Source organism: Durio zibethinus, chromosome 23 (genome assembly GCF_047325235.1).
Source record: "Durio zibethinus cultivar Kanyao isolate XHJ-2024 chromosome 23, ASM4732523v1, whole genome shotgun sequence".
Lineage (NCBI taxonomy): Eukaryota > Viridiplantae > Streptophyta > Magnoliopsida > Malvales > Malvaceae > Durio > Durio zibethinus.
In genome coordinates this window covers 934,967-943,507 of record NC_143184.1, presented here as the reverse complement: position 1 = coordinate 943,507, position 8,541 = coordinate 934,967, and the positions used below count along the sequence as shown (strand labels likewise).

At 31.1% G+C, this 8,541-nt stretch overlaps 1 pseudogene across 1 annotated transcript; it reads left to right on the top strand.

The window, feature by feature from the left end:
• Positions 1 to 285: 285 nt before the first annotated feature.
• Positions 286 to 2,674, top strand: LOC111313664 (uncharacterized; annotated as a pseudogene). Its single transcript, XR_016332760.1, has 7 exons — positions 286 to 343; positions 447 to 540; positions 879 to 919; positions 1,211 to 1,340; positions 1,425 to 1,594; positions 1,715 to 2,010; positions 2,122 to 2,674. The product of XR_016332760.1 is annotated as an uncharacterized LOC111313664 (transcript).
• The last annotated feature ends 5,867 nt before the right edge of the window (positions 2,675 to 8,541 follow it).

Below are 8,541 nucleotides of genomic sequence, written 5' to 3'. Positions count from 1 at the left end.
TTAAGGAGAAATAAGCAGTCAAATCTTTGTTAATTGTTCAATTTTATAGCCGATTGTCTTGACTGTAACAGTCCATTTTTTTCATATCCTTAAACTCTTTTTATTTTACCATTTACTAAGTTGAAGAGTATATTATTAAGGTATAACTCCCTCGAACCTGCAATAGAGATGGTCGGCAACATTTTCTTTCTTTTAAATGACCTCATTAATTGGCAATCAATTCCGCGTACGCCTTCCATATCCATCAGCCACCCACCCAGTGCGGAAGTCTTTCTTGAATAATTGATGCCATCATCCTCAAATTTCTTGTTGGTTCCGAAAGTCCTATTCACTTGTGATGCATGTATTCCTATATTTCTTTGTCGAGTAATCTACTGGGAATCTACTGGGTTTTTTTTTTGTAGTGAATTTAAAACTTGTTCTACCATTGACTTTGTTTGTGCAAGACCAAAACTTCTCCACCATTAACTTTGTCTGTTTATGCAAAACCCAAACTTCTCCAGTCTTCTTTGATTACGTTACAACTCATGTGGCATTGATGTAAATATATTTTTTTTTAGTTAGCTTTTTTTCTTTATTCTTTTGTGATGAATTTCTAAGGGAAAAATAAAAGCCTCTTAGTATATTAGGGTTTCGTTAATATATTTATACAAATTTAAGGGACAAGTGTGTAAGTATAAGGTATAACTATCTAAGCTATTACTATTAATTCGATCAGAATTATTGCCAATTTTCTTCAAAGTCAACTAGTTTTATTTAAAAATTACCCATACCATTCATTTGGTCTTTAAATAGGAGCGGTCATTAATCGTAGTTCTCAAAGCTTGATTTTGCCATTGTATCATTGCTCTAACCTTCATCTGCACTCTACAATGAAGAACAATTTCCTCAGTTCTGGCTCTAGCAGCAATAGTCGTAGGTGATGGTTTCGCTGGCCTGTTTCAAGCCAGTTTCTTCATTCTCTTGTTAATTAATTTAATTTTACAACATACTATTTCAATTCTACCTCTATCCACCATGGTTTAAGTTAATCATTGTTTTTACTCTATTCAAGTTAATTGGTTTTATCAACATCATGACCAGTCCTTGGTCGTAATTAAGTTTTTGCTGACCTGTTCTTCAAAGCACTCGTGCATCTCTATATTAATGCAGTATTCTATTACAGTTTATGGTCTATAATTGTTGGTTGTTTTTTTTTTTTTTACCCCAGAAATTGTAAGATACAAGAGAGATATTCCGCCGGCTCACTACTCCTTCAAAATAGAGTCCCTCTCCTTATTGTTGAACACCAAGGTTGAAAAAATTGAATCTGGTATTTTTGAAGCCGGGGGCTATAAATGGTGGGTATCGAGTCTCATGATGAGGCGCTTCTTAAATTTCACTATATAGAATTGCTTACCTTGCCATTGGTTTATTGTTCCTAGGAGGATGGTTCTCTACCCAAGTGGAAACACCAAAAGCAATGGCCAACACTATATTTCTCTCTATTTGGCCAATGAAGAAACAAAAGTTTTGCCTCAACGTTGGGAAGTCAATGCTGAACTGAAATTGTTTGTATTTGATCAGAAAGAAGACAACTACTTGACAGTCCAAGGTGTGTGTATATATATATTAATAAATGCCTGTGCTGCACGGTTCGTTCACAATTTGAACTGTCACAATGTTTCACCTCTTCACCATATTCATGATCATGAATTGCATTTGAATTTTGTAGATTCCCATGATGGAGGAATAAAACGTTTTCATGAAACGAAGACCATATTTTTGGGTATTTGTAAAGTTAATTCCCGTTGAAACTTTCCAGGACATGCGTAATTATGGATTCCTCTGTGATGATTCCTCTGTATTTGGGGCGGAGGTTTTTGTAATAAAACCGAAGGGTAACTATAAGTGCCTTTCCACGGTTAAAGAACCTGCTCATAGTACTTTAACTTTGAAGCTGGAAAAATTCTCTACAATAGATGCGACTGCTCATTTCTATAAAGCGTTCACTGTTGGAGGACGAAAATGGTATGTACTTTAAATAGTATATATATTACATACAATATTTTATTTTTGTAAGGTAGATTTGTTAGCCTGTAGTTGCTGACTTGCTACTGTTTTTCTTTCTATTAATTCCAGGAAAATAAAGGTTTATCCCAAAGGTTTTGGGAAGGAGAAGGGTGATTGGTTCTCGGTTTACCTTGTCCTATCTGATTCTGATGCCCTGCCACCTAAGGGAAAAGTATATGCGGAATACAAGCTACGGGTACTGGATCAACGACGGGATCAACATGTTGAAAAATCAGGTAAACTTTATATATCTTCATCGCGAACAAACTTCGGTGCTGATACACTGCAACACTTCTTTTTTCTCGCAGTAAAACACCGGTACACTGCCTTAGAAATTTCACGGGGTTATCATAACATGATACGCCTAGGAGATCTCCATGAAAAATCAAAGGGATTCGTTATGAATGATACTTTGATCGTTGAAGCTCAAATTGTTGTCATTTCTGTGACTAAGTTTCTCGATTAATACGTCCTTTGCCAGTGTTTTTATGATGGAATAATGGTGGGAGTCTAACCATGTTTGCTTTTGTAAGCAATTAGATTTATCAGTCAATTTACACGCTTTCGTTTTAATGTAGTGAATAAGTCAGCGCGTGCTTTATTCTGCCATTTTGTGATTTGATTTATGGGCTCCGGATTAGCGATTTATATGTATATATATTAGCTTACTACCACGAATTATTTTTATTTTATTTAAATTTAAATTTAAATAAAAACATAAATTAATATTATTAAATTATTTATATATTTAAAATATATGTAACATATAAATAATATAATTAAAATATTAAATCATAATAAAAATAAAATTTTCTTTTTAAATTTTGCTAAAGAATATAAAGATTTCTCTTTTTATAATTGTAAAATTATCATATGATTTATATTTTTTTTTTTTAGGAATCTTGGTAAAATTTTTTATTATTTTGAAATTTTAAGTTAATGTAGATACCCCAATTTGTCTAGGGTATGCTAGATTAGGATTTGGTTAATTAAAAAAAATAAAAAAATAAAAAAGGTAAAAAACAAAAAATTAGAAAAAAAAAAGAGTGGTTAGATTTGTGTGAGATTGTTTATCTAAAAGTTAAAATCGAAACTCTGTTGATATAGGATTATGTTGATTTGAATCTTATAAATACAGAGATCATAAGTATCAGAAAGGACACACACGAAAGAGGCAGAAACAGAAATAAAAAATGACACACAAAAAGAAAAACGGAGAGAAAATAGAAGGTAGAGGTGGGGAAAAGTGTTTAAGAAAAGCTATGGGAATCCCAGTATTTTTAGAAATGCTTTTAGAATTTTTGGGTATTTTTTTCTTGGGAAATTTTTAAAAATTTTAGATATCGGTTGAATTTTTTGATTCCTATTGAATTTTTCGGTGACTTTTTCGACATCGGTTGAATTTTTTAGTCAGTTACCCAGTTTCTAGCATAACATCTCCAGAAACTATTGAATTTCTGATCAACTTCTGACGAAAAACTCAGATTTCAATCAGATTTTTTAAAATCTAGTGAAATTCAACAGGTGTTCTTGGGGTTTAGAGAGAGAATGAGAGAAAAGAAAGGGGTAGAGAGAGGGAAAATGAGAGATTCGAAGCAGAAAGAAGGAATTTGGCCTTTTATAGGGCCTTGAAACGACATCGTTTTGGAGTTAAATGATTTCTATGATCCGTGCGTTTTCATTCGAACAACTCGACCCGAACGCTGACTCCCGTTTCCCAGAAGCAGTTGCTGAGCCGAGCCGTACACCCCGAGTCGCGTTAAAGTTTTTTTTTATTTTATTTATATATTTGTTTTTATTTATTATTATTATTATTTATGTCTATTTATTTATTGATTAAATTAGAATTATTTTTTTTATTTTTTAAAAATAAAATTTTAAAAATATATTTTTTTAAAAAAAAGTTGAAAGTATCAATTTTTCTTGAAACTAAAAAAAATTTAAAAAACATATATTTAAGGAAAAATTGAACGTATCAATTTTCTTTGAAAATCAAATTTTAAAAAAATATTTTTAAGGAAAAGTTAAAAATATCAATTTTCTTTGAAAATAAAAAAATAAAAATTTTAAAAGCATATTTTTAAGGAAAAGTTGAAAGTATTAATTTTTCTTGAAAATCAAATTTAAAAAAAATATTTTTAAGAAAAAGTTGAAAGTATCAATTTTTATTGAAAATAAAAAAATAAAAATTTTAAAAAACATTGTTAGGAAAAAGTTGAAATTATTAATTTTTCTTGAAAATAAAATTTTTTTTAAAAATATTTTTGAGAAAAAGTTGAAAGTATCAATTTTTCTTGAATAAAGGCATTAATCCTTAAAAAAAAATAACAATAATAAAGTAAGAAAAAGAAATTTTAAGAAAAATTTGAAGTATTAATTTTTCTTCTTGAAAATTTTTTTAATAATCCAATAACGGAGCCTTTGCAAGAAAAACAATAGTTTTCTTGCATACTCTTGAGGTGATGAGATTTTTTTTAATTTTCTGTCAAAAGTATTGGAGTTAATTAAGAATATTTTTTTATAATAATTACTTGATAAAATTTTTAAGACTTATCGGATAACATGAAATTGAGCTGGTACAATCTTTTGATGGGCGTTATGAGGGTGCTATAACATTCTTTACTCGTAACCGAACTCTCGAATACTGTTCTGGTTAATAGACTTGAACTTATTCTTTTAGGGCCTTTAGTCAAGCTTAGGTGTTCCTTGAAATGATAGATTCTTTAGGTGATCAATCGCACCTAAACAAAAAAGATTTGTGACGACTCTTCAAATAGATATCTAGCGATAGATCCTCGGATCTAAACATTATGAAGTTTGACGACTCAACTGGAGATAAGCCGAGAGTCAAGCCAGCAAATAAATTTGTGTTATCCAAAAGCCTAATAAAATTAAATTTTTTTTGTAAAGATTTTTATGCATTCATTTTATTTATTTGTTTGATAATTATGTCATTCATATACATGTGCATGACATAAGTTCTATACTCGAACTCCGTCCCTACAGGAGGGAGTAAAGTACCTATACTTTTGTGAGATTTTAATGCCTCTGCAGTGGCTAACGAAATACTCCCACTCAAATTAAACTTTTTTCGCTTGTAACCTATAATGGATGAGGATTGGGATACCTTACTAGTCTGTGAAAGATAATGATGTAAGGAGTAATTTGGGAACCTTTAGACTTTAGTCTTGAACTACATATAGTGAACCTTAGAAGTGTCTAACCCTAAGATAGAGCTCTTCTTACCCAATGATAGATATACCTTAAAACTAAGACACAAGAAAGAACAAGTTGTGTTGATTGTTTAAATTTATGCATTTGCATTATCATATCATACATCATTTTCATTGTCATACGTAATATTCTGCATCTGCATTATTTTTATCTCATCCATAAAAATGTACATTTCATCAATGCATCAACATATCATACATAAAGCATAGCATGACATTTTTAATCATAATTATGGTGCTAAAGGTTCAAGGATAGCTCCACCAAGTAACTTCACTCACAATACAATACAAGAGCTCAAGCTAAACAAATGGAACAAAAAAATTTCAATCGTCTCGAGATGATAGAGAAAGCTCAAGAAAAGTTAGAAGAAGAGTTGAATAAGATGTTCGAGGCTTTGAACAAGTTAAATAAGGGAAAGAGTGTAGAGGAGAATACTAGCCAACAAGACCATCCTTCACAAGAGGATGATGATCTATTGTATCCTCTTGATTTTGGGTCACATCAAGCCTAACCTCCACAAAGTCCACCACCACAGCAGTTTACCTATCCTGTAAGGTACACATACCTTGAAATGCCATCAACTTTAAATTCAAAGCAGTATCAAAGTTATGTAAATCCTATCTTTACTAAAAAGGTAGTAAAACCAATATCAGTCCCTAATTTGGATGATCCAAAAAAAAATTTGAGGCCCAAAGAGAATAAGACTTTAGAAGCCTTAAAAGCTAAACAGAATATGAACTTGTTAAATAAGAGATTACAAGTCGTAGAAGGCATTGGTTTTTATGGTTTAGTGGATGTTGCTGGGCTTTATTTGGTCCTGGATGTTGTTATTCCTTCAAAGTTTAAAATGTCAAAGTTTGAAAAATATGATGGTATAAAGTGTCCGAAAACTCACATTACCATGTACTATCAAAAAATGATTGTCCATGCTAATAATGAGAAGCTATTGATGCATGTATTCCAATATAACCTTACGAGCTCTGCTGCTAGATGGTATGTCCAGTTGGACAGGATCTGTATTCATTCTTGGAGCGATATAGCCTATTCCTTCATCAGTCAGTATCGATATATTATAAACTTAGCCTCTGATCACCTGTCTTTGCAGAATATGAAAAAGAAAGTGACTAAATCATTCAAAAAATATGCTTAGAGATTGAGGGACATAGCCTCTCAAATGCAGCCTTCATTAACTGAGAAAGAGACCATGATATTGTTTGTCAGCACTCTGAAATCTCTCTATTATGAAAAGATGATACGAAATGAAATAAAAAATTTTACTGACATAGTGATCTCAGGTGAAATCATTAAGAATGCCATTAAAAATGGTAAGTTGAAAGAAAGAGAAACCAAAAAGGTGCTAGAGAAAAAATAGACTGAAGCTCAAGCCGTGAGCCTTGATAGATAATTCAAAGAATATCAACCCTATCTACCACAAGGTTATGCCCCATACTATCCTGCTATAAATAATATTTTACCTTACCCTTATCAGCCATATCCACAACCAGCTTACTTACCAACTTATCAATCAGCCTTTCAAATATCTGCATATGATTCTAGTCATATCACTGCAATAGTTTCAAAGTCTAATAACCAAGCGAGTGATTTAAGAAAATCTCAAGATAAACAAGAAAGAGCATAAATTGACCATATCTCTATAACCTGTACTGAGTTTTCCCAGAACTGATCAAAAATAATTTGATATCTTCAGTTATGCTAGAACCATTGAAGTCACCTTATCCAAAATGGTATGATGCTAATGTGACGTACGATTATCATAATGCAAATGTGGGTCATTCTATTAAAACTTACCCTGCTTTTAAACATAAAGTGCAAAGTTTGATCCAGAAAAGCTGAGTGAGTTTTGATGAATCAGGGGGACAAGATGTCAATAAAAATTATTCACCTGATTGCACAGGAGCATGATTTTAGAGAATGATGTCAAAACTGGTTGGAAGCTACGTGTCATTTTAAGATTTCTTTCATAGTAATGTTAGGAATTCTTTTTTTAACGATATGATTTCACTTGTTATCATTTCAATAAAAGGCAAGTTAGTGCATTTCATTACGTTTTCTTTTTCATTCAACTATTGTTCTATGTTTTGTCACATTTCATAACTTTTCGTTTTCATTCTTGAATTTCAAACGATGAATGTTTAGACAATAATAGTAATAATTTTAGGATTTAATTTTGAGAACTCATTCACATTGATTTAGAAAGAATATTTAAGCAAAAGAAGCCAGTTACTAGTAGATGTGAAATTAATATGACTTGAAGATCTGTAGTTTTATACAAATCCATGAGCTTATTTTTGCTCAATAGATGATGTTCAAGAAAAGCATTCACATTTGAGATGAAAAGTGGCCATCTTTCTTTTACCATTTGAAAAATCATTCATTGTTACCCTTTTGAGTCTATTATGATAATCTTTAAAGAACTTCAACTAAGAATCACCCTCCACACTGGGGGTAATTTTTGAAAAAAAAAAGATAAAAGATCATAAAAGGTCTCAAAGATGGAAAGAGAAAGAAAAGTAAAAGAAAAAAAAAAATGAATGTCACACATGATTTGGGGTAAAGTAAGAAGAATCTTTTTGTGAAGAAGAAGATCGATGAAGTAGTGAAATAATATGGAATGGGGTAAATGATCCTTTGGTTTTGAACCCTTTAAACACATGTTTTGAGCCTATTTTATCTATTTCTTTCATGACCCCTTACCACAGCCTACATTATAATTTTGAAAAGTTTATTTGGATCAAGTGTGAATGTTCGAATTGAATGATCATATGTTGGACAAATGTGTGCTCATGATGGAATAATGAAACCATGTTATATTGCTCTAGAGATTAATGTATGCGAGATACCACTAATGGATAAAAAAGATGAAAAATGAAAAAAAAAAGAAAAGAGGAAAAAGGAAAAAATGAAAAAGAAAAGATGAAAGAATGGAAAAAATATGAAAAGAATAGAAAAGAAAGACTCAAGTTAAAAATCTAAAAAGACGATTTGGGTAAAAAAATCTCTAAGCTGAAAGTTAGATAAACAGATCATATGAAAGAAGGTTAAAGATATCTAAAGATCCATCAAAGCTGAGGTAAAGCTCAATGAGCTCAATATGATTTTGAAAGGTCAATGGAATGAGTTTTTAAAGAATCCTGAATTAAAGTTAAAAATTGTCTGAATGTTCATTGTTTGGATGTCGTCACACCATTCAATACTATCTCAATTGATATGCTTCGAATTTGTTCTTTTGTCCAT